Raw genomic sequence first — 22,421 nt, 5'->3', positions numbered from 1 at the left:
ACAGATGATCAGAATCAAGTTCTTGATACTACTGACCCTAATATTATGAATCTTATTCATTTCCAAAGACGATCTCTCATTCGCGGAAGGGTGATCCCTAGGTTTGGGCATCCTAAGATGGCTGTTCTTCTGGCCAAATTGGAATTTCAAGGCAAGTTGAAGTTGTTTCTGCAAGGTAATGTTCAATGTCAATTTGTGAAACCTGAGATGACTGAGGTCTATGGCATGGGTATTACTCAGGGACCCCTTTTTTCCACTAAGGTTCGTGGAGTATCCATCCATCTGGTGGCTGAAGATATTACTCATATTTAGGAAATTCCTAATGAGGGATGGGATCACTATGTTAAAATGAATGGCCACCCCTAGACAACATAGCCTTTGCACTCTCAATTTCTAGTAAGTTCTCTGGTCGTCCTACTTTGTCTCAGCATCGACGGGTCCAAAAGAGGGAAATATCTACTTTACATCAATTGTGTTTTGATGTTATGCACAACGTATTGATTCCTAGAAAGTAAAGGCATACTGAAGCCGATTATCCTGACTTGACATTATGGAACTTCTAGATACTGAAATCAAGATAAATTTGCCTAGCTTGATCATTCAACATATGCAGTGAGTGCTTACTAAGGGTAAGAATGGTCATGCTCTACCTTATGGTTTCTGGCTGGATTCTCTTTTCTGAGGATTACTCTATTATGGTGATATTATGGACCCTGCAAACCACGAAGGATATATTGGGAAGGGTGGACCAGGTCACCTTCTCTACTTTAACACTCAAGGAAAATACTCCACTCCAAGGAATGCAAATTGCTCTTACGGCCAAAGATGCTGAATTGACCTCTACTAAGGTGGCTTCTAAGAATGAACAGGTGGTCCTTGAAGCATGAATTTGTGAATTGGAAACCACTACTGCAGAAGAAAGAACAGAGCATATTGAAACTATTCATTGGATGACCCTGTTGATTCCATCTATTTCTTCTCTTTCTTAATGTCCCTTCTTGTTCATTTATTTCAATTTTTGGTTGTCTTGGTTTTTTGTCTCTTGGTTTTGCTCAGATGGTGTCTGTTATAGTTAGGATCATGGTTGATTGTTTTGTGGAACTGTACCTTCTTGTTATATGAAATGATCCTCTCTTTGTCAAATTATCCTATTCTTGTTCATTTTAATGCTCTTTTGTGTAGATTATAAGTGATGCTTTTGATTGTCTTCGTGATTGCCTTATAGGCCTTGTATTTGCTATGATAATTTCTTTGGCACTTACATCTATAAGTTCATCTTTTCGATGATGCCATAAGGGGGAAGAATAAGTTGTGCAAAATTTATAAACCATTGACTAACCTGTTTCATCCTAGTGTTGTAATGCTTCTATGTCAATAGGAATATTTTTCATGATTGCACAACAACTAATTTTCTATCATCATCAAAAAGGGGGAATATTTTAGGATTCATGGAGTTTTGATGAATGACTATAGTAGATGAAACATGTCAGTCAACATGTTCCAGAAGAACAATGATATGAATGAGTATATGTTCAGGTATGGCATATGAAATCAATAAGGAAGGAAGCACAAATATCAAGAAAGGGAAAATCTTTGGTTCAAGGCAAAACTAAATAAGTCAAAGTTGAGGAGTTTGAGTCCAACTACAATACAGAGAAGTTTGATGAAAGGAGGAATCCAACTTAAAGTAGAACTCAAGATAAAGAAAGGTTGTTTAGATAGAAAAGTTTGTTTTCAAAAAGGATTTTGGGTAAAATGGAACTCTGGGAGCAGTAGTGTTTAAATAGAAGGAAAGTGTCTCCGAAGATTTGTAACACCCTGAAAATTTTTAAGCTAAGACCCGAACCATTCTTCATATATTTATAGGCTCAAACTCGATAATTCTAATTGTATGTGTGTTAGGATCAATTTCTAATTATTTGAAGTGTATTTGATGTGAATTAGGGTCATAAGGGAAGTCTATACTGAGATGAGTTCAAAACCATTCTACCTGTTAAGTTTTTGCATAAGAAAATGTAAGAGTCAAATTAACATAATCAAATTTCTCAGTATTTGATAAATTAGTTGGCTTTTACCTATCTAATTAAAGGTCTATGAGTCTTCTTTCTAACACCACCAATTTTGCCTCATTTGGAGTTCGAAGTAAAAAGTTATGTATATTTTACTAAAGGACTTCTAGATTGGCCGTGTGCTCCGCACACCTAGTAGCATGGATGCACAGCGCCAGACTATTTTTCCAGCAGCCTTGTTATATTTTTAAGTGGATGTGCACTCCATGCAGCCCATAGCATTGGCGCACTGCGCTAAGCCAATTTTGAGGTTCTAGATTTTTAAATTGCCTTATTTATTAATTAAGTCGGTGGGTCACTATAAACTTCATCTTGGATGACCTAAGGATTATATTCTCTCAATTTTCCTCCTCTCCTCCATATCTAAAACCAAGGTATGTCCCTCCCAAGTATCTCTAGTATTTCTAAACATTCTTAATCTCTAATCGTGAATTCTTAACTGATTCTAACATCAAATCCTCATCTCATATCTAGTGAAGACAAGAACTCATCTTAAGGTTTAAGAAGGAACTTTTGGGATTCCTCTTCAAAGTTATATTTCAATTGGAGTGTCTAAGGTATGTAAGTCTAATCACAATGCTGGACTTTGTTCATCCTCATGCCCTACATGTTCATTTAGTCAAGATTGAGATTGATTTTGAGTTCTAATCCTATTTGATTTAATTCTTGAGTTAATTGTTTATTGAGTCGAGTCTTCTGCTGAGTGATTGAATTAATGATCAGACCAAGTGGTTTACTTTTCCCCAGTGATGGTCTTCGAGTGCTGACCACATTTAGGGTACTCTCTTGGGGCGTGACAAATATGGTATCAGATCATAGAGTTAAAGTGTCCTAAGGTGTCTATGAAGTCGTGCCTATAGGATCTTATTTATGGTTATGAGAGGTCCACTTCTATAAATGAAGGATTGCGGACATTTAAGAAAATTTTTCCTTCTTTCAAATTCTAAATCATGTAATAGAGTGGTTCTCAAATCCGTTTAAATATGCCTTATACTCAAGGTGGTTGAAATTGTAAATCTCAGATCCTTATTGATGAGTTTCTTTCAGATAAGGTATTTAGAGAGTAAAGAGACTGCACAAGGGCTTGAGAGGAGCCCATTAGTGTGCGTAAACTGAATGCTTAGTGTTACCACTCGAGAGAATGTGATTTGAGGCATTATAAGCTATAATTAGTAGAATGATCAGAGCTATAAAGATGGAGTTCAAGGAGTAGAAACCAACTAGCGAGAATGGTGGTTAATTGAGACATGTAACTAGATTTATGTATCTATAAGTTAGGTAATAGGGTTAAGTTAAGTCCCTTTGGTTTTGAGTAAAGAGTAGTGAGTAATGTATAGCCTTCATGATAGAAGGTAGAGGAAAAGTTCTTAGTTAGGATGAGTTAGAGTATGCTCGAACCAAGAGAAAAGTTTTATGTTGAGGTGTCATTGTGTTAGTAAAGACAAGTATAGGTGTTGAATGGAAGGGAGGAGTAGTTATGAGTTGATAGAGCTAAGCTAGGCTTTTGATTTTGAAGGGAGAGCCTCGGGATATCCATGGAGTTATGAGCCTAACTAGTCAAGGAGGTATACTGAATGGGTAAATAGTATTTATTTGTGAAAGGAGATGTTATGATAAATTATATTTAGACAAACTGTGATATGAAGATCGATTACTTTTCATGGGGTCTTGGCAGACAAGTGTTTCTTAATTTTATCTAACAGTTGTAAGTTAGTATAGTATGCGAGAAATGTGTGATATATGTGTTTAGTACTAGTCCCTAAGCTTAAATTTTGATAAGCATTTTGAAAAAAAAGGAACAACATTATGAGAGTGATAAGTGTTAGTTTTGAGGTTTGCTCTAGTAGGCTTGACATAGCGTATGTGACAAATCAAGATATTGACTTGCAAGAAGTGTGATACTATGAGTGTGGTGTATGTGACCTTTAGATGAAAATAGTGAATTGAAGCTAAGTCATTGGTAAGATGAGGCTCAAGATATGTATCTGAGAAAGTATAAAGTTGTACGAGGCTCTAATTTTATAATTTGGTTTGGGTTTCTAGTTAGAATCCTTTAGCTGCCAATGTGGACAAGGTTGGATGTAAGTTTTTTTATGGTATCCATAATAATTGGTTTGAAAGGGGTTATATATAGATGATCATGAGTCTCTTGTTATAGTTCATGTTTCCTTCAACTAAGTTAGGAATATGTGAACTTAGAAGATGAGTGTTAGCAGGCTAAAGAGAAGAGGTTAGATCATAAGAGTTAGAGAAAGCAGTTATGTACGCCAATAAGAGCAGCAATTATAGAAAGATGCCTATAAAGGTAGAAGGAAGTTAAGAGAAGTATCTTAGAATGAAGCTCTAGTAGCAGTTTTGTATCTTCGAGTATAGTATAACCAAAGAGTTAAAGTATCTTCTAGTATAATATAACTAAAGAGTTTGAGTGTTCTTGTGTTTAGTGATACCTTGGTCGTGTAGATTAGTGCACTTAAACCTTAGTGAAGAGAATCAGTCTGCAAGCTCCGGATCGTGACTTTTGTGCTAAAGAGGAGATGATGAGGTGATGAACCAAAGTAGATCTTGAATTTTAAGAAGTGATGAGTTGACAGGATTAAAATCAGTGTTACATTCCTTATACTTCAGTCGAGGTGATACCCTACACCTATCTTGTGTATGAGAGACATACCCATGGACCAAACCCATGCACTTCATGTTGATTCATGTTCATGCTCAGTTCCTAGAGTGAGAAGTGGTAACTCCTTCAGCGATCCCGATCTTATTCCATGAATCTAAGAATTTCCAGCCTTATATAATATGAGGCATGATATATGCACTCGTGTTTTACAGTAAGCTCAGTTCCATAAACTCATTATAGGCCTTAAAAGGCTATGAGATCATGCTACATCATGAATGTTCTCAAATCAGAAATCTTAAATGAATTGTACTTAGGATCCGTTGCTCTAAGCCCTTCCGGTGATTATTTCCTTTCGGTCTTGATAGCGATATTGATAATAGTAGTTGAGTTATGGCAGATGGGAGTGATTGGGCATTGTTCCTTATTGTGATATTTGTGATGTGTTTATTCCATTTAAGGTTATAGGCGTGGAGGAAGAGCGAAATGAGATTTTGTCATGTCCAATAGATAGGTAAGAGTATATAGGTGTGCCTCTTGGTAGGAATTAATTTAATTATGGGTGTAGAGATACTAAGGTAGACATGAAAATTCTTAAGTGATGTTGACCTCGAAGAAGCAATAAAGTGATTAGAATAATACGCTTGAATGTGTGGTTATCCTTATATGAATGATTATAGTAGGCTATTGATGACTTTTTGTTAATGGTTTCAAGTAAGTGTATTGGAGTAGTAAGAAGGAGTGGTATTCTTTAATGAAAAATCCTTACAGAGGTATAGAACATGAATCCCGTAGTTCAGATTAGCATGATCATCTTATGTGTAGCACCTTGCAAAGCATGGAGTTAGACTTGCGCTTTGGTGGGAGCTATGAGTTTCAGCTATTGAAGTGTAGTATTCAGAAAAAAGAGTATAGGTAAAAAGAGTTGCCAAGCTTGAAAGTTATCAGTCGTATCACTTAATACATAGTAGCTCTCTTCTTATTCAATGCCCGAGGTACCCATGCATCATGTCAAATAGCTCCAGACAGTGTATAACTTTTGTCCAAATCGTAATCGTTCATACTTCATAAACCCATGTCAGTTGACTCAGATATTCAGACCTTATCGGTACTTCATAGTCAGAAGTCTCCAACAAACCATGCCCAAAATATTTTACAGAAGGTTATGGAGAATCTTGATGAAAGCGTTTGAGATTATAGCCTACTCTTATTTCAGATTCAGTGTCTATTCGTTCCTCCAAGTATCGATATTGAAGGTAATGTTCTCATTCCTATCTTTGAGTTAGTATCTTCTTGAGTATAAGTAATAGAGTGAGATATTCTTGAGCTTGAGTCTTTGAGTTCTTGCATTGCATTCGTTTCTTGTGTATTTCTAGCTTGGTCATCATTTGAGGATGAATGATCCCAAGGGGGAGATATTGTAACACCCTAAAAATTTCTAAGCTAAGACCCGAACTATTCTTTATATGCATATAGGCCTGAACCCTATAATTTTAATTGTATATCTGTGTTAGGATCAAATCCTAAGTATTTGAAGTGTATTTGATGTGAATTAGGGTCATAAGGGACCTTTATTAATGAGTTGAGTTCAAAACCATTCTACCGGTTAAGTTTTTGCATAAGAAAATGCAAGAGTCAAATTCAAATAATCATATCTCTCAGCATATAATAAATTAGGTGGCCTATGACCGATCTAATTAAAGGTCTATGAGTTTTCTTTCTAACGCCACTAAGTTTGCCTCATTTAAAGTTCGGAGTAAAACGTTATGTATGTTTTACTAAAGGACTTCCATATTGGTCGTGTGCTCCACACGCCAAGTAGCATGGACGCACCGCGCCAGGCTATTTTTCCAGCAGCCTTGTTATATTTTTAAGTGGTTGTGCGCTCCATGCAGCCTATAGCATTGGCGCACCACGCCAAGCCAATTTTGAGGTTCTAGATTTTTAAATTGCCTTATTTATTAATTTAAGTCGGTGGATCACTATAAACTTCATCTTGGACGACCTAGAGCTTATTTTCTCTCAACGTCTCTCCTCTCCTCCATCTCCCAAACCAAGGTATGTCCCTCCCATGTATCTCTAGTATTTCTAAACATTCTCAATGTCTAATCGTGAATTCTTAACTATATTCTAACATCAAATCCTCATCACATATCTAGTGAAGACAAGAACTCATTTCAAAGTTTAAGAAGGAACCTTTGGGATTCCTCTTCAATGTTAGAGTTCTAATTGGGGTTTTTTAAGGTATGTAAGGCTAATCACAATATTGGACTGAGTTTGTCCTCTTGCCCTACATGTTCGTTTAGTCAAGATTGAGATTGAGTTTGAGTTATAATCCCGTTTGATTGAGTTTTTGAGTTAATTGTCTATTGAATCGAGTCTTCCACTAAGTGATTGAATAAGTGATCATACCAAGTGATTTGCTTAGATTCAGCGATGGTCTTCGAGTGTCGGCCACGCTTAGAGTACCCTCTTGAGGCATGACAAAACTTAAGCACTCACATGACAAAAAGACAATTGGCATATTGACTTTTCGAAGGTGCTGCTAAACCTTGAAGTAACACATTGAAGAACCAGGTCCTATTACAAAGTTTATGTTCTAGGAAGTTTTTCCTTGTATTTTTGATTTGATGTATTGTTAGTTCAGTGAGTTATAAGCTGAAATAGAAATATAGTCTTCAAGTTGTGGACAACTTGGAGACTTGGGAACACATACCTTGAAAGGTTTGTGGTAAGGCTTGTTTTCATTTGAAGTTGGGCGTAAATTCCTGTTATGAAGCAGGTCATGGTTTTTAAACTTTTTGAGCTAGGTGTTTCCACGTTAACTATTGTGTTCTTACTTTACTGTCTTTACCTCTTCAGTTGAAACACATTAGGCAATTGGTTCATTAAGGTAAACGTAAAGATAAGATACTGAAATTCTAGGTCGTGTAGAATATTACCAGATGTACATGATAAAACATTCCTACATTGTTTTTCTTTTGTTTATCAAAGATTGGCTTTCTTAAAGGAATGAATAGGTAGTGCTCATGGTGGTAATACAATTAGATACTGAATTTTGTTTCCAGGTCATTTGGGTTCTCCTTTCCTGCAGGTTGTCAGCTTCTAGAATAAGATAGTTATCTCTCTTTGTGTGTGTGTGTGTCTTGCTCTTCACGTCTGAATCTGATCATTTCTTATGGTGAGATGGGGTTCGTCCAAACTTTTCACTCATTACTAAGCCTTGCTTTCTATGCTTGCAGTTGCGAGATCTTATGTTAAGATGGTTTCCTTCTTTTTTTTGGGTTACACAAAAGTATGAGCTTTGGTTATTTTGTCGAGATGCTTATGTTCTTTGATTCCAAGCATGAAGTTTTCAAGGACTATGGGGGATTGCTAATGTCTAAGAGCTGCTTTAACCCGTGAGGTTGTGGTATTGTTACTTTTGTTTGTGTTCCTTTATCCATCACTTTCAGATTGATTTAATTTACGATTCAGGAATTGAACACAAGGAAAGTTGATTGATGTTATTGAATATGGGTAATGCACCTCTAGTTACAAGCTCTTAGAAAAATTACACTTGCTGATTTCTAAAAAAGAACAATTTAGAAGTCTTATTTGTTGGTCTGATAATTTTGGAAGGTCTCATCTGTTGTTCTGACAAAAGAATGTCAATTTAAAGATGGTAATGGGGAGTACTTACAGGAACAATTTCTATTGTCTTTGGTTGTTCCTAATTGTTGTTCTGAGCCTAACATTTGTGTTTTTCTTCGTGGGGATTGTGATGTGATTTTCCTATACATATTGGGATATAGGTTATCTATTTTCAATTGATCAGTTGGTTTAGTGGACTCTTTTGGGTAGTCAAGCATGAGTTCAGGCGTTGAAAAGTTATAAGTGTTATTTTTTGTTAGAGATTTAGTCCTGTGATTATTTATGTTCTACTAGATAATTATAGAAATAATTGGCGAAGGTATGAAATTTAGCACTGCTTGATTGCTTTTGGAGTTCTTTTTTGGGTCAATCATGGAGGATGATTAGTGATTATTTGTTTTTTTTAGAATTACATCTATGATTGGTGAAGATATCAAAATTTGACATGGCTTGATCGCATTTGAGTTTCTTTTTGGGATCCGTCAGGTACATTTTGTTCATATGTTCTCTTGTTATGATTTGGGGAAGCGATGTCCTCTGGAAATCTGTGCATTAGGAGCATTGGTCTGAGTTGTTGTAGATGCAGGGGTAGGCATCTCAAATTTCGAATGCAGATTCTCTTTTCTATTTTATTTGGTGTAGATTTCTTGCTATAATGAAACCTTTCAGTGTATCCACATGGTTAAATATTTATAAGAGCTTTCGCGAGACTGATATCATTTGAAAGTGTCCCAATTGTATACTAAAAATTTCTTAGATGGCATAATAGGGAGCTCTGCGAATCTCAGATTGGTAACTCTGCTCCCATTATGCTCATATGTAATCAGGTTTTTAGGAAGGGAGGTGTCACAATCCAAAAATCGAGGTCATGATGGCATACATCTCAAAATCCAACCTGATGTGTAACTTGAACTATAATTCACATACGAGACTCCAAAGAGAAGTCAGGAAACAAAAGAATTTCATAGAACATGGTGTTATAAGTATAAAGAGCATCTAATACAACTTTTGAGTATGAAGTACATCACAAGTCTCTGAATAATAATAAAGAATGAAATAGAAGATGGAACTAATGGTGGTCCAGAACACAACATTTCACCACCACACCGAAATAAGCCCGTCCGCTAGAGGTGATCAGCCGCCACGATGATTATCTTGACTCGAATCTGAATCAAATGTGATATATAAATAGGGGTGTCTACAATCCACATGTTGTTGAAATATGAAGTTTTGATGATTAACATAGACAGATGAAACATGTCATTCTGCGTGTTTCTAAGATATACTGTCAAGAGCAGCCAAGATCCAGAAATACTTTCATTCAGGCATATGGAAATAAATCCAGACAGAAGTACAAAAATCTAGGACAGGATAAATGTGATTCAAAGGAATAAGTCAAAAAGGGAAGAGTTTGAGTCCGACTAATAACACTGATAATGAGAGAAGTCTAGTGAAAGGAGGAGTCCAACTATAGGAAGAATTTAAGAGAAACAAGAGTTTGTTTTCAACATAGAGTTTCGTGTGAAATGAAACTCTGTTGGCGCAGTGCTTAAATATAAGGGAAGATTCATTGAAAACTCATGCACTCAGAATAGCAAAAAGGCAATTGGCAAATTGTAGCACCCCATAAAAACGTTGTATATAATGTTCCAATTCTCGATGAAAATGATATAGTTTCTGTATTTTGGGCATAACTTTTCATAGGATGTTCCAAATTAGGTGATTCAAATTTTTGAATAACCCCAACATCATTATCTACAACTTTTGTGAAGACCATATTTTACGTTTCGAAGGTTACTTAGGTCAAATAAATTAATTGTTGTAAGACAGGGTGTTGTGATGTAATGTAGTGTTTGTAGAAAAAAATCATATCTCACTGTAGGTGCTCCAAATTGGTTGATTCTTGAACAAAATGAAAGTAGACATCTAGAGAAACAATTCATATGAGACATCAAATCCTAATGAGGAAGTTATCTTATTCAAACGCAGCACCGAAAAAGGGTATTCCTTTAAAAGAAGGTTCATCTCACCAACCATGGAAAGATCTAGATTCATTTGACATTATCCATGACATCAATAGTCCTCCATTTGACATCACCCATGATATCATAATCTTCCATTAAATTTTTAGATTTTTTTATAATTATTTTAATTATTGTCAGGTCCCTCCTTCACACCTATAAATACCCACCTTATTTCATCATTTTGTTCATCAAGTTTTCTCAAGCAACTCTTCTCTCTATACACTCTTTTACTCATTCTTAAAATATAGTTTTAGTTCTTATTAGTGTAGAAATACTATTCCGGTGATTCATATACTTTGGGTAGTACACAAAATGCTCCGGCGAGGAGAAAAATCTAGGATTCAAGAGTGTTCATTAAGTCCTTCGATTCTGAGTAATGCTTCGGATTCCAGGTAAGTAAGGCTTCAATGAGAGTATTCCTTCCACTCTCATGCCTAAAGTATTTTAATTATATGATAAATTATGTTTATTTTCTTTAAGCTTTACTCTAAGTTATGTGGGTGTTTATCCATGCCTTCTTCCACCCATGTAGTCCAAAAACTCTTTCAATTAAATCTCTTGATTTCAAGCAATATTTTCTTATGGGTAATTCTTATTTATTCTTAATAGCATGAATCATGGTTAAACTAATGATTATTGGTATATTTTGATGAAACATGATTTCATATGTATGAATTGATGGATTGCAAGTAATTTATCTATTTATCTCTTTAAAGGTTCTTGAAATTCATGGTGGGTTGGCTAAAGTATGTTTTCTAATTAATGGATTTCAAAGTATTTATGCATATTTATTTACATACATGTTTGCAAGTTGAAGTGATTTGAACCCGCCTAGTTTTACTATATTTTCAATGAAGTTTGACTTAAAAGCTTTGACTCCAAATGAATGTTTATGAAAGTAATGTCTATGATAAAAAGGGAGTCTTATAAAATAAAAGAATGATGAAATGCTATGAACGATGAATTCTTTATGCTATAAGGATAATTCTTGCATATTTGAATCACCAAATGTTTTAATCAGCTATTCTACTGAATATGATGTTTTGAATTCTCAAGCTATATGCTATGACTATTAGGAAGTATTAAACTATTCTGTGGCATTGACTTAGCACCGAATGGGTCATTGAGGTGGGATTCGGAAAAGGAACCCTAGTAGCAACCGCTTATCTCATTAACTATGTGCCAACATAGGAGCCCTTGTAGGCTTAGGCTAATGGATCCATGAAAGCCCTTAAAGTTAAAGTTAAAGAAATGAATGAAGTTGACGGAGTTTTACCCGGCAAGTAGTCTCTCCGGTCAACGTAGGGGGTTATGTTGGATTCCATTTAATAGCTTGCATGGTCTTAGATGTTGGTTATGGTCATTTTCCCACAAATGAATGTTTTAAAGGATATCTTTATGATTGATTATGCATGCATTGCATTATGTTTCATATTACATAAATGTTTTAATGTTTCCTCAATGTTCATGCATGCTTACATACTTAGTACATTCAAACTACTAACACATACTATTTTGCCTACATGATATCACCATGTAGGGACCATTACTTCTCCTCGTTCTCCTCCACGTGACTAGTTGAGATCTCATTTAAAGACTACTTTTGGTGAGTTCCCATGTTCTGAGAACTATACTCCTTTATCTTTCTAGATTATGATATGTTGAGATCTTTAGACACTTACTATGGTATTTCTTTCTATTAAGATTGAGGGTGAGCTAGGGACTTGTCTTAGCCCCGTTAAATCTAAAAGTTAGAGGTATTGTTGGACGTATGTAAGTTGAAGATTTTCTATTATGATTTCCGTTTGTTTATTTATTGTCATTACTTATGAAAGTCTAAAAGAATGCTAAGAGGCTTGTTTGAGGTACTTTCGGGTTCCTCATTCTCCATGTCACGTCTAGGCCGTAGGCTTGGGTCGTGACACAAATTGACTTTGAGAAGGTGCTGCTGGACATTGAAGTGACTCATTGAAGAAACTGTTCTTTTACAGAGTTTATGTTTTAGGAAATTTTTCTTTGAGTCTATGTTTTTGATGTATTGATAATTCAGTGAGTTATAAATTGAATTAGGGATATAGTCTTCAAGTTGTGGGCAACTCGAAGACTTGGAAACACATACCTTGAGAGGTTGTGCTAGCATAAGGTTTAATTTGTTAGGTTACATCGTTTGTAATCATTTTGTGGTAAGGCTCGTAGTCATTTAGTGAAGTTGGGAGAAAATTCATCTTAGGGAACAAGTCATGGTTTTTACACCTTTTGAGCAGGGTGTTTCCACGTTAACTCTTGTGTTCTTACTTTACTTTTTTTACCTTATCAATGCAGCACGTTAGGCAACTTGATTTATTACGGTATATGTAAACCAACAATATTCATAGGTCGTGTAGAATATCAATTGGTATCAGAGCAGGTTATCTTATAGAAGGCTAACACCTAAGATAAGATCACGATGAATTTTGCATCACCTATTGAAAACAGTGAAGGACAATCAACTATCTGACCCCCAATGTTCAATGGATCACACTTTGGATGGTGGAAGGCTCACATGGAGGATTTCATTCAGGTGGAAGACTATGAACTCTGGGATAGGATACCTATGGGACCAACTATTTCTATGAAGAATGTGGAAGGAGCTCAAGTTCCAAAAGTAAGGTCTGATTTCACTGCTGAAGATATGACAACACTCAGGAAAAATGTTAAGGCCAAAAATATCCTAGTATGTGGTTTAGGACCCGATGAGTATAATAGGATTTAGAATTGTACAACTACTAAACAAATTTGGGACTCAATGGTTAATGCTCATAAGGGAACCAGTCATGTTAGGAAATTTAGAGTTGCTATGTTGTTCATAGAATATGAGACCTTCAAGATGGAGGAAAATGAATCTCTGCTGGAAATGATTACTAGACTCACTACTTTAATTAATGAGTTATCATCTCTGGAAAAGGTTCTCACTACTGAGGAATAGGTTGACAAAGTTCTAAGGATTCTTCCAAAGGCTAAATTGGATGTAAAAGTGACTGTTATAGGAGACGCTAAAGACATTTCCATCATGACACTTAATGAATTAGTAGGAAATCTGAGAACCTATGAGATGAATACTGATGATCTGAAGAAAGAGGAAGCGTTTAATGAAAGATCACTAGCTCTAAAAGTGTCTGATAATGAAGAGCCTGAGTTAGATGAAGAACAAATTGCATTCTTGGCAAGACAGCTCAAAAAGTTCATCAAGAAAGAAAAAGGGAATGACAAAAAGAAAAAAGTGTCAAGAAGTGGTCCAATGACAAATCTCAGTCCAGCTATTACAAGTGTGGAAGGGATGATCATTATGTTCGACAATTTCCTCAATGGGAAGTATAACGGAGGAAAGAAAGAGCTGAAAAAGAACTAAAAGAAAAGGCTGCAAGACAAAAGGAAAAAGAAGAGTGTGCCATGGTAGCTGCTTGGGATCAAGAACTAAAGAATCTAATGATAAGGTGGATGAAACAACACTTATGTCTATTGGTGAGTCTGATCTGGAAGATGAGGAAGGAAAATCTGAGGTAAGTATTCTTGAATTAAAAGAAAAATTGCATCTCTTTTCGAAAAGAAAATTAATCTGCTTAATGAATGGTGTAATTGATGACTTTCAAGAATTAACTAGTGAAAGAGATCAGTTGTTCGGAGCTTTTGCAGAACAAAAGTTTGAGTGCATGGAACTCACAAACTGCAAAACAACTACTGATGAAGAAAACTGTTCTCTTAAGAAATAGGTTGATATGCTTGAAACATCAAATTTAAACTTGAAATCTGAAATTATCAAGTTGACTATAAGTGTAAAAGGAAAAAATATCATGAGTAAAACTTATTTAAATCTTGAGCATGATCTAAAGGAATGCAAAAATAATTTCTTTTGACAAAAAGAAAATGTAAGGAAACTGAGTCAAGAGACGGCTAATATACTCACAACATAATATCTATTATAATGATATACTTACATTATAATATATATACTTACAATATATATCAAATATACTCACGATATACTATCTATTATAATGATATACTTACATTAAGTTATATATACCTACAATGTATTCCAAATATACTCACAATATACTATCAATTATAATGATATACTTACATTATATTATATATACTTATAATGTGTACCAAATATATTTTCTATTATAATAATATTTTTTTCAAGTATTGAATTATTATAGTGACTACAAATTAAATTTTTAATATATGATTATGTAAAGTAAATAAAATTATTTAATTGAATCATACATAATTTATAAAAAATAATAATTAAAAAATACAAAGACCCAATGAGTCTTTGACTTTATTAATAAATTGATAAAATTCAAAACATACAAAGTTACCAACTTACAATTAGTTGTCTATAATATATTATAATTTCTACATATTTTAAATAATTTTCTCTAATTCATCTATACTAACATTAACAGGAATCGACTCATAATTTTCAAAATTAACCAATCCGTAATTTGGACTAGTTTGTGTCGAAGGATCTCCAATTGACATTATTTCTTCAAGTTCTTCTTCTTCTTCCGAATCTTGTGGTATTTCTTTATTTCTTCGCTCTGATCTAATCCAATCTCTGAGGCAAACTAAAACATTCATGGCATTTCTCCCTAATGAGTGTCGATTATCTCCGATCTGCTGTCTTCCTTGACTAAATACGATCTCTGATGCAACAGTTGACATTAAAACATTTAGCACATCCCTAGCAATGGTTGATAGTATTGAATATTATTTTTGGTTGTTCTTCCACCATTCTAGTGTGCTAACATTATTTTGATAGGACTCTGGGCCCTGTTTCAAATAATAGTTAAGCTCGTCTAGATTTATGCATCTTTGTGATGTAGGCTATATTCTATTCTAAATAGATAAATTAGTAACACAATGGGCAGGCATACCTTGTGCATGTCTTTTAGAAGATGATGGTTCATCAGAAGGATGAGATAGAGGAATAGTATGAGCAGGGATAACATTATCAAGTAAAGTGACATAATAATTATATAATGCTTGAATATGATCATTTGTATCACTCATTGTCTTAAACATACTAGGTTTTTCTTTATTTTTAATTTCTAAAGAACTATATATAATGCAAACAAATTCAGACATAGTAGCAAATTTCATATGCGGATTTGATATAGCACCAATCAAATAAATAGGAGAAATAAGAAAAAAAATATTTTTTTTAAATTTCAATCATTTCAGTTACAGCTTCTTTGTAATCTTCTTTAAGTTTATATTTCATAAGCAATAGAGAAAGATCGGCTTTATAAGCTAAAATATTACAAAAAGTAGGATAGTAAGCACCGAAAAATTCAACAGTAGCCGCATAAAAATTTTCTAAGAAAATAACAACATCATTAATTTTAATTCAATCAGATTCTTACAACATGATTTCGGAAAATTTATATGTATATTGATTAAAAGTTGTAGTTATAGGGGCTCTATAAATATTGTAAGTCTTTAAAAAATCATAAGTAGAATTCCACCTAGTCTCAATTTCTTCACGCATTAATCTTGGTCTAAGATTATTTTCTTCACATTTTATTTTAAATTCTCTAAGTCTAGTCTTTCTATTATTTCTTTGAATAAAGCCAACTGCATTCCTAAGTTTTTCAATTATTGGCTCAAAAAAATAAAGATTATCTTTTACAATTAAATTATATATATGAAAAATATCCGCTAAACGGGAAAATAGCTCAGTTCTTAAAAAATCAATAGCAGCGGTGTTGTTAGATGCATTATCAAAAGAAATACATAAAACTTTGTGTTCAAAACCATAAAATTTTGCAACCATTAATATAGAATCAAAATTAAATGTGCAGTATGTCTACTGTCTTCATCATATAGAAATGCTAAAATACGTTTTTACATGACAAAATCACTATCTATCCAATGATAAGTAATAGTTAAATAATCATTTTTATTTATAGTACGACCAAGATTATTTTCTTCAGGCATTAATCTTGGTCTAAGATTATTTTCTTCACATTTTATTTTAAATTCTCTAAGTCTAGTCTTTCTATTATTTCTTTGAATAAAGCCAACTGCATTCCTAAGTTTTTCAATTATTGGCTCAAAAAAATAAAGATTATCTTTTACAATTAAATTATATATATGAAAAATATCCGCTAAAGGGGAAAATAGCTCAGTTCTTAAAAAATTAACAGCGGCGGTGTTGTTAGATGCATTATCAAAAGAAATACATAAAACTTTGTGTTCAAAACCATAAAATTTTGCAACCATTAATATAGAATCAAAATTAAATGTGCAGTATGTCTACTGTCTTCATCATATAGAAATGCTAAAATACGTTTTTACATGACAAAATCATTATCTATCCAATGATAAGTAATAGTTAAATAATCATTTTTATTTATAGTACGACCAAGATCAGAAGTAAGAGAAACTCTACATGGAAGATTTGTTAATAACCAACGTAAATAGTATGCATATTGTCCATGAAGTCTAAAAATATCTAATCGACAAGTACTTCTAGGAATACCTTTAAACATGAGATTATAAATTGATTGCATATAATGAATAAAAGCATCAGAAGAAGCAAATGAAAAAGGTAGACAACCCAAAACTATCATTTTCACTAATTCTTCATGATCCCTCATTTTATTATACGTCCCAATTAATTTTTCGGTCTGTGGATTTAATCTACCTTGAATTGATCCAGTAACACCCAGGTTGTTGTATTCGTTCTCTTCAACCAATATGCTCATTATCTAGATGTCTAATCAATTGACCTATCCACCTTTATTATCCCCGGTCTTATACTCAAAAATTGCTTGACAAACTTTATATTGAACTTTAGTTGTTCCGGCTATTCGTTCAAAATAATGTTATACTGAACTAGGTTTTTTCTTTTACAGGCTGTGGAGGGAGATTATTAGTTCAAAATACTGTTATACTAAACTAGGTGTATCATTACCATCATTTTCATAATTATTTTGTTCTACTTTTACTTCAACTTCATTTGGTTCTTCTACAAAGTAAGTTTCTTAATATTCATATTCATTCATCTCATGTGCACCTACACCTGTTTCTCCAATTTTACTAGGTGGTACTTCAGGCATACAAGAATAAAATCTACTTGTACTATCTCTATTGGAACATTTTTTTCTTACTACCACTAGTATCTCCGGGATACAAATTTTTAACACTTTGACCTACTTTTTTTAATTTATCCGTTATGCAAATCAAAATAATAAAAATTATAAACACAAAAATAAAATATTTAAATATTCAAGAACAAATATACTAAATAAAAGCAATATAAGGAATGATTATACCAAATTGCCGGAATCAAAGAAAGAATCGTAAAATTGATGAAATGTTGAACACTTGAAAGTTGAAAACATCCACTTGATGTTGTTAATTGCAAAAAATAATAAAATATTGTTATCACTTTAAGAGAGAATTGAGAAATTGAGAGAGAATTAGATGATTGTTGTAGGAAATAATAATGAAATGTTAGACGTATTAATAGAAAAAGTTAAGAATTTTTTTCTTTTTTAAAAAATAAATCTGAAAATTGAGCCACTTTTTCAGAAAGTGGCCCAACGGCTAGCCAACGGCCATTTTCTGAAAAAATGGCCCAACGGTCAAAATATTTCAAATTAAAAAAAATTCTAAACCAGGACGGTGGACCGGTGGACCGCGTTCCGGTCTCCTACCGGGCCGGTCTACCCGAATTTGGACCAAAATTCCACCAGACCGGCCCACTTCATTAAGAATGTAGGCTCGGGACTCGTCCGGCCTTACCGGTACCAAACCCTTAATGGACCGATCTAGCTGAACCAAAAATCGATCGACCCCGCCCAGTTGACACCTTTAGACCTAACGTTGAAGGAGAAGGTGGAACAGTCTAATCACCACTGGTATAAAAAAAAAATCTTAGTACTTTAAAAAAGATAAATTTCTAATTGTCGAAATTGGATTATACCAACATATCAATATATATATATATATATATATATATATATTAATACATTATTATTTGACTGCAAGCAAAAGTTTAGCTGACAACTTTGAGGTGAATCTGTCTAGCAATGAATTGCTAGTAACTTATTTTATAAAGTAGTGTTTAATGATTGAAAGCTGAATAATATTATTTAGCGTTTAAAATATTTAAGTTATATGATAATAGAATATGGTTTCTTTTTTTTTTTTGGTAACGTAAATTAACTTATATTAGATCAAAGAACAAGTACATGGGAGCTAGTATTCCCAACAGTGGGATACAGAGAGTGAGTACTAGTATCTGTAGTATCTATTCTATCCTTAGAGCTAGAAGGATGATGAGCATTAGTTGTACTTAGATGACTGACATTACAAAAACTTTCAAAGAAAAAAACTTGTGAACTGAACAGTGAAACTTCATTGTTTGTGTAGGATGCAGCTTGGGCTATAGTTCTTGATTTTTTAACCCCTCCTTGATCTGCTTCTAGGAGATCCATTACAAAAATAGGAGGTTGTTGAAATATCCTGATGCTTCTACCATTCATTAAAGAACCAAAATGTGCCAATTTGTCAGCCACTGCATTTTGCTCCCTGTACACATGAGTAAGTAGTGGATCATTCAGGTGGCTGAGGAGGTGCCTGCAATCATTAAGAATCGACATGTGGGTGTTAGAAGTGGTTTGAATAAGTTGAAGAAGCTGTTGTGCATCTATATTTATTTGTAGTGAAGTGAAATTATGAGCTATTGCGAGTTCTAGTCCACGTAGCAGTGCCACTACTTCTGTTTCCAGTGGTGTATTTGCATTCACTTCACCTGCAAAGCCTATTATCCAATTTCCTGCAACATCACAAATGACACCACCAATTCCTTGAGTTTGGTTCTTAGGATTGAAAGCACCATCAGTGTTTAGCTTAACGAAACCTATTGGTGGAGGAATCCAAGCCAGAGTGATAGTCATAGGAGTAGTTTTGTTGTAGCAGTTGGTCCCTAGATGGTAGTATTCTAATGCCAAGTTATGAATTACAGAGGCGTTGGTTGGGAATGTCTGTGAGAAAAAAGGTTATCATTTCGAGATTTCCAAATATGCCATAGAGTAAAAGAAATTATGAGTGATGTAGGCATATCATTGTAATGTGTGTGAGCAATCTTAGTGAAGAGATGTTTGAGGAAAATATGGGGATCATTGATATCGAAATCAGTATGTGAGAGATTGTGGTTTATTTTCAAATCAGTCCAGCAATTAACAGCATTCGAACAACGGAAAAAAAGATGATGAATGGATTCAAGCTCACCTAATATGCACACTTTACATGTATTTGAAGGAAGAATTTGAATTTGATGTAGATATTGATTTGTGGGAAGTCTATTGTGTGCACACAATCAAAGAAAAGTCTTGATTTTAGGAGGAATGCTTAACTGCCAGATCCAGTTGAAATTGAGATTTGTGAGTTGCTTCTCCTCCAATGAAGAGTAGCATGATTTAACAGTGAACTTACCATTAGAAGTACGACCCCAGGTTAATCGATCATGATCCTTCAGATAAAGAGGTAAGTAAGTTGCAATAATTTGTCTACGAATATAGCTCGGAAGTACAAAAGATAAAGGTGAAAAGGACCAAGAGTTATTAGTTAGAATTAAGGAGATAGTAGTTTCTTCCTCTCCTTTGTTGAGGGGGCCCTGGATGAGTTGTCGAAGAAGAATATTCGGTGCCATCCAAGGTTGGTTCCAGAGATTAATATGCTAGCCATTATAAATTTTCCAAACTCTACCGGATTGACAAGAATTTCACCCTAGAAAAAGATGTTTCCAAATCGTTGAACGAGGTATCTTTGGTCCCCAAAACAAAGGTATATTTTTTTGTAAAAGAAGAGATGCCCGAAGTTTGTTGGGATTTTTGAATAGGTGCCAAGCAGTGCTTGCAAGAAGAGCATGATTTTTTGGCATAGTTTTTGAATGCCAAGACCACCTTGTTGGAGTGGACTTGTCACTTGGTTCCAGTTTATCAAGTGAATTTTGCGTTTGGTAATTGTAGACCCCCAAAGAAAATGACGTTGATAACTCTCTAAATGATGGATGAGACTTTTTGGAATCTTCATGATTTGCATGATATGGTTAGGGATAGTATTTAAGGTATAGATCGAATAAGAGTAGATCTCCCCGCGATGTTTAGGAAATTAGTTTTCCAACCGGCCAATCTATTCTTAAAGTTATCCAAGATGAATTGGAAGTCCTGTCTAGTAAGAGTTGAAGTCAAAATGGGAAATCCAAGGTATTTTCCAAACTTATGTCCTTCCGAAATATTGAAAGAATTAAGAACAAAAGTCATTTTTCCTAATTATCACCATACCTCCCGAGTTCCCTTCAGCCTCCGATTCAACCAGATTGGTAAATTCAAAATCATCTCGAAGAGGTGCGGGATCAGTTAAGTGAGTTGCCACTAGTATCACAAGAGTTAGTTTATAGTAATTATGCATATTGCAAAAAATCCTTCTAAAGTCAGGTGATTGATAGCCCCTACAATTCCAGATTACAAAATTCATAGTGTCACTAGTATTAGAAGTGGCAGAATTAACCTGATTCCCCTGAGGGCCCTAAGCAGCTGCTCGAAGAGTTCGAGTTATGATCATCACAAATTTCCCTTCCTCCCGATTGATTGTTGGCCTCAGCTTGATTAAGTATTTTTTCAACTCCATGGGATAGCTTAAAAGTAGTTTTTTTTTCATACTCCTCTTTGAGGATGCAGATATGACAATTCCCCAACCACAGCAATTTCGTGCATGTTTCTCTCATTTGAACCATCATAACCGCTATTTCGTTGGGAGAGAACATGTCTTGTTCGTTTGGACTGGGAGCCAGGGAGGGTTGTTGTTTGTGGAAGGGGAGGAGGGGGTCAGTGGTTCCAAAGGACCAACTGGTGCGTTTGGTGGATTTGGTGGTTCCACATGGTGAGTTGGTCCTTGCATGTTCCAATCCGGGTGTATCCAAGGGGCTGTTGATATGTATGGAGGATAGAAGGGAATCTCCGGATAGGTATGCGCCATCAGAGGTGGCTGGAATTGTTGGTTGGACATTGTTGTCGAGTTCATCAAGCGGAATTGAGGAGTCATCCATAAATTCTGATTGTAAAGGTTCATTGTGATGCTCATCCCCTCTGTGACTATTTGAGCAATGTGCAACAGATTCTGAATTTTTATCAGAATTTCTTGGTCGTTCACCACCATTGTACAGATAAGAGCATGGTTCTGCAGAGAAACTTCCATCTAAGACTGAGGTGGAATTTGATTAGGTGGTGTTTGGAAGTTGTAAATCAGAGGATACTGATTTGGAAAAGGGTGGTGTTTGGGAGTTGTAAATCAGAGGATACTGATTTGGAAAAGGATTCATGATGTTTGATGGTGGAGTTTGAGTTTTAGTCACAGGACTTGGATGGAAAAGAGGACGATGATAGAGTGGTCGATACATCAGTGTACGTACTTTTTGGTGAAGATTTTGTTTCAAAATTTTGCTGTGATGATAATATAGGTAATGATGGATTTGGATTTTCAGAATTTGTAGTGGTGGAAATTGGCGGTGGATTTGATGGAGTCTGAGGTAACTTGTCTTGGGTTTGGACTTGTGATGGGCCTGATAAATTAGGAATTGTTGTAGTGGGGTTTTCCTTTGGGCCTGGTTGTTCTAACAACGGACCAGCTAATAGAGTAGGTGTAGGTGTTGTAGCTTCCCTGTAATGTGTTATCATCTTATTGGAGGAATGGATAGGTGGTAGTTGCGTGGCACCTTCCAGCGTGCAACATATATCCAAAGATACAGAATGTAGAGTTTTCACTTGGCTTTGTGAGATCCTATTTTGCGGAGGAGTGGTAGTTATTGGACTGGGCTTATCGATTGGGTCGTGAATTTCTATGGAAAAATTACTTAATTGAATGTGTTTTAAAAAATATTTATTATTTTTAAATATATTTTTATTTTATTATTATTTTTAACAATTAATAATAATATTTTAATTAAAGAAGATATTATATATCTTTTTTATTTGAGAAAGAGGAAAGGGCGTTGTTTCTCTCTCTAAGGTTTTTCTTCAGTTT

Source organism: Solanum dulcamara, chromosome 3 (genome assembly GCF_947179165.1).
Source record: "Solanum dulcamara chromosome 3, daSolDulc1.2, whole genome shotgun sequence".
In the NCBI taxonomy this organism is placed as follows: Eukaryota; Viridiplantae; Streptophyta; class Magnoliopsida; order Solanales; family Solanaceae; genus Solanum; species Solanum dulcamara.
The sequence above is the reverse complement of the archived record's forward strand: the minus strand, read 5'-3'. Positions refer to the sequence as shown.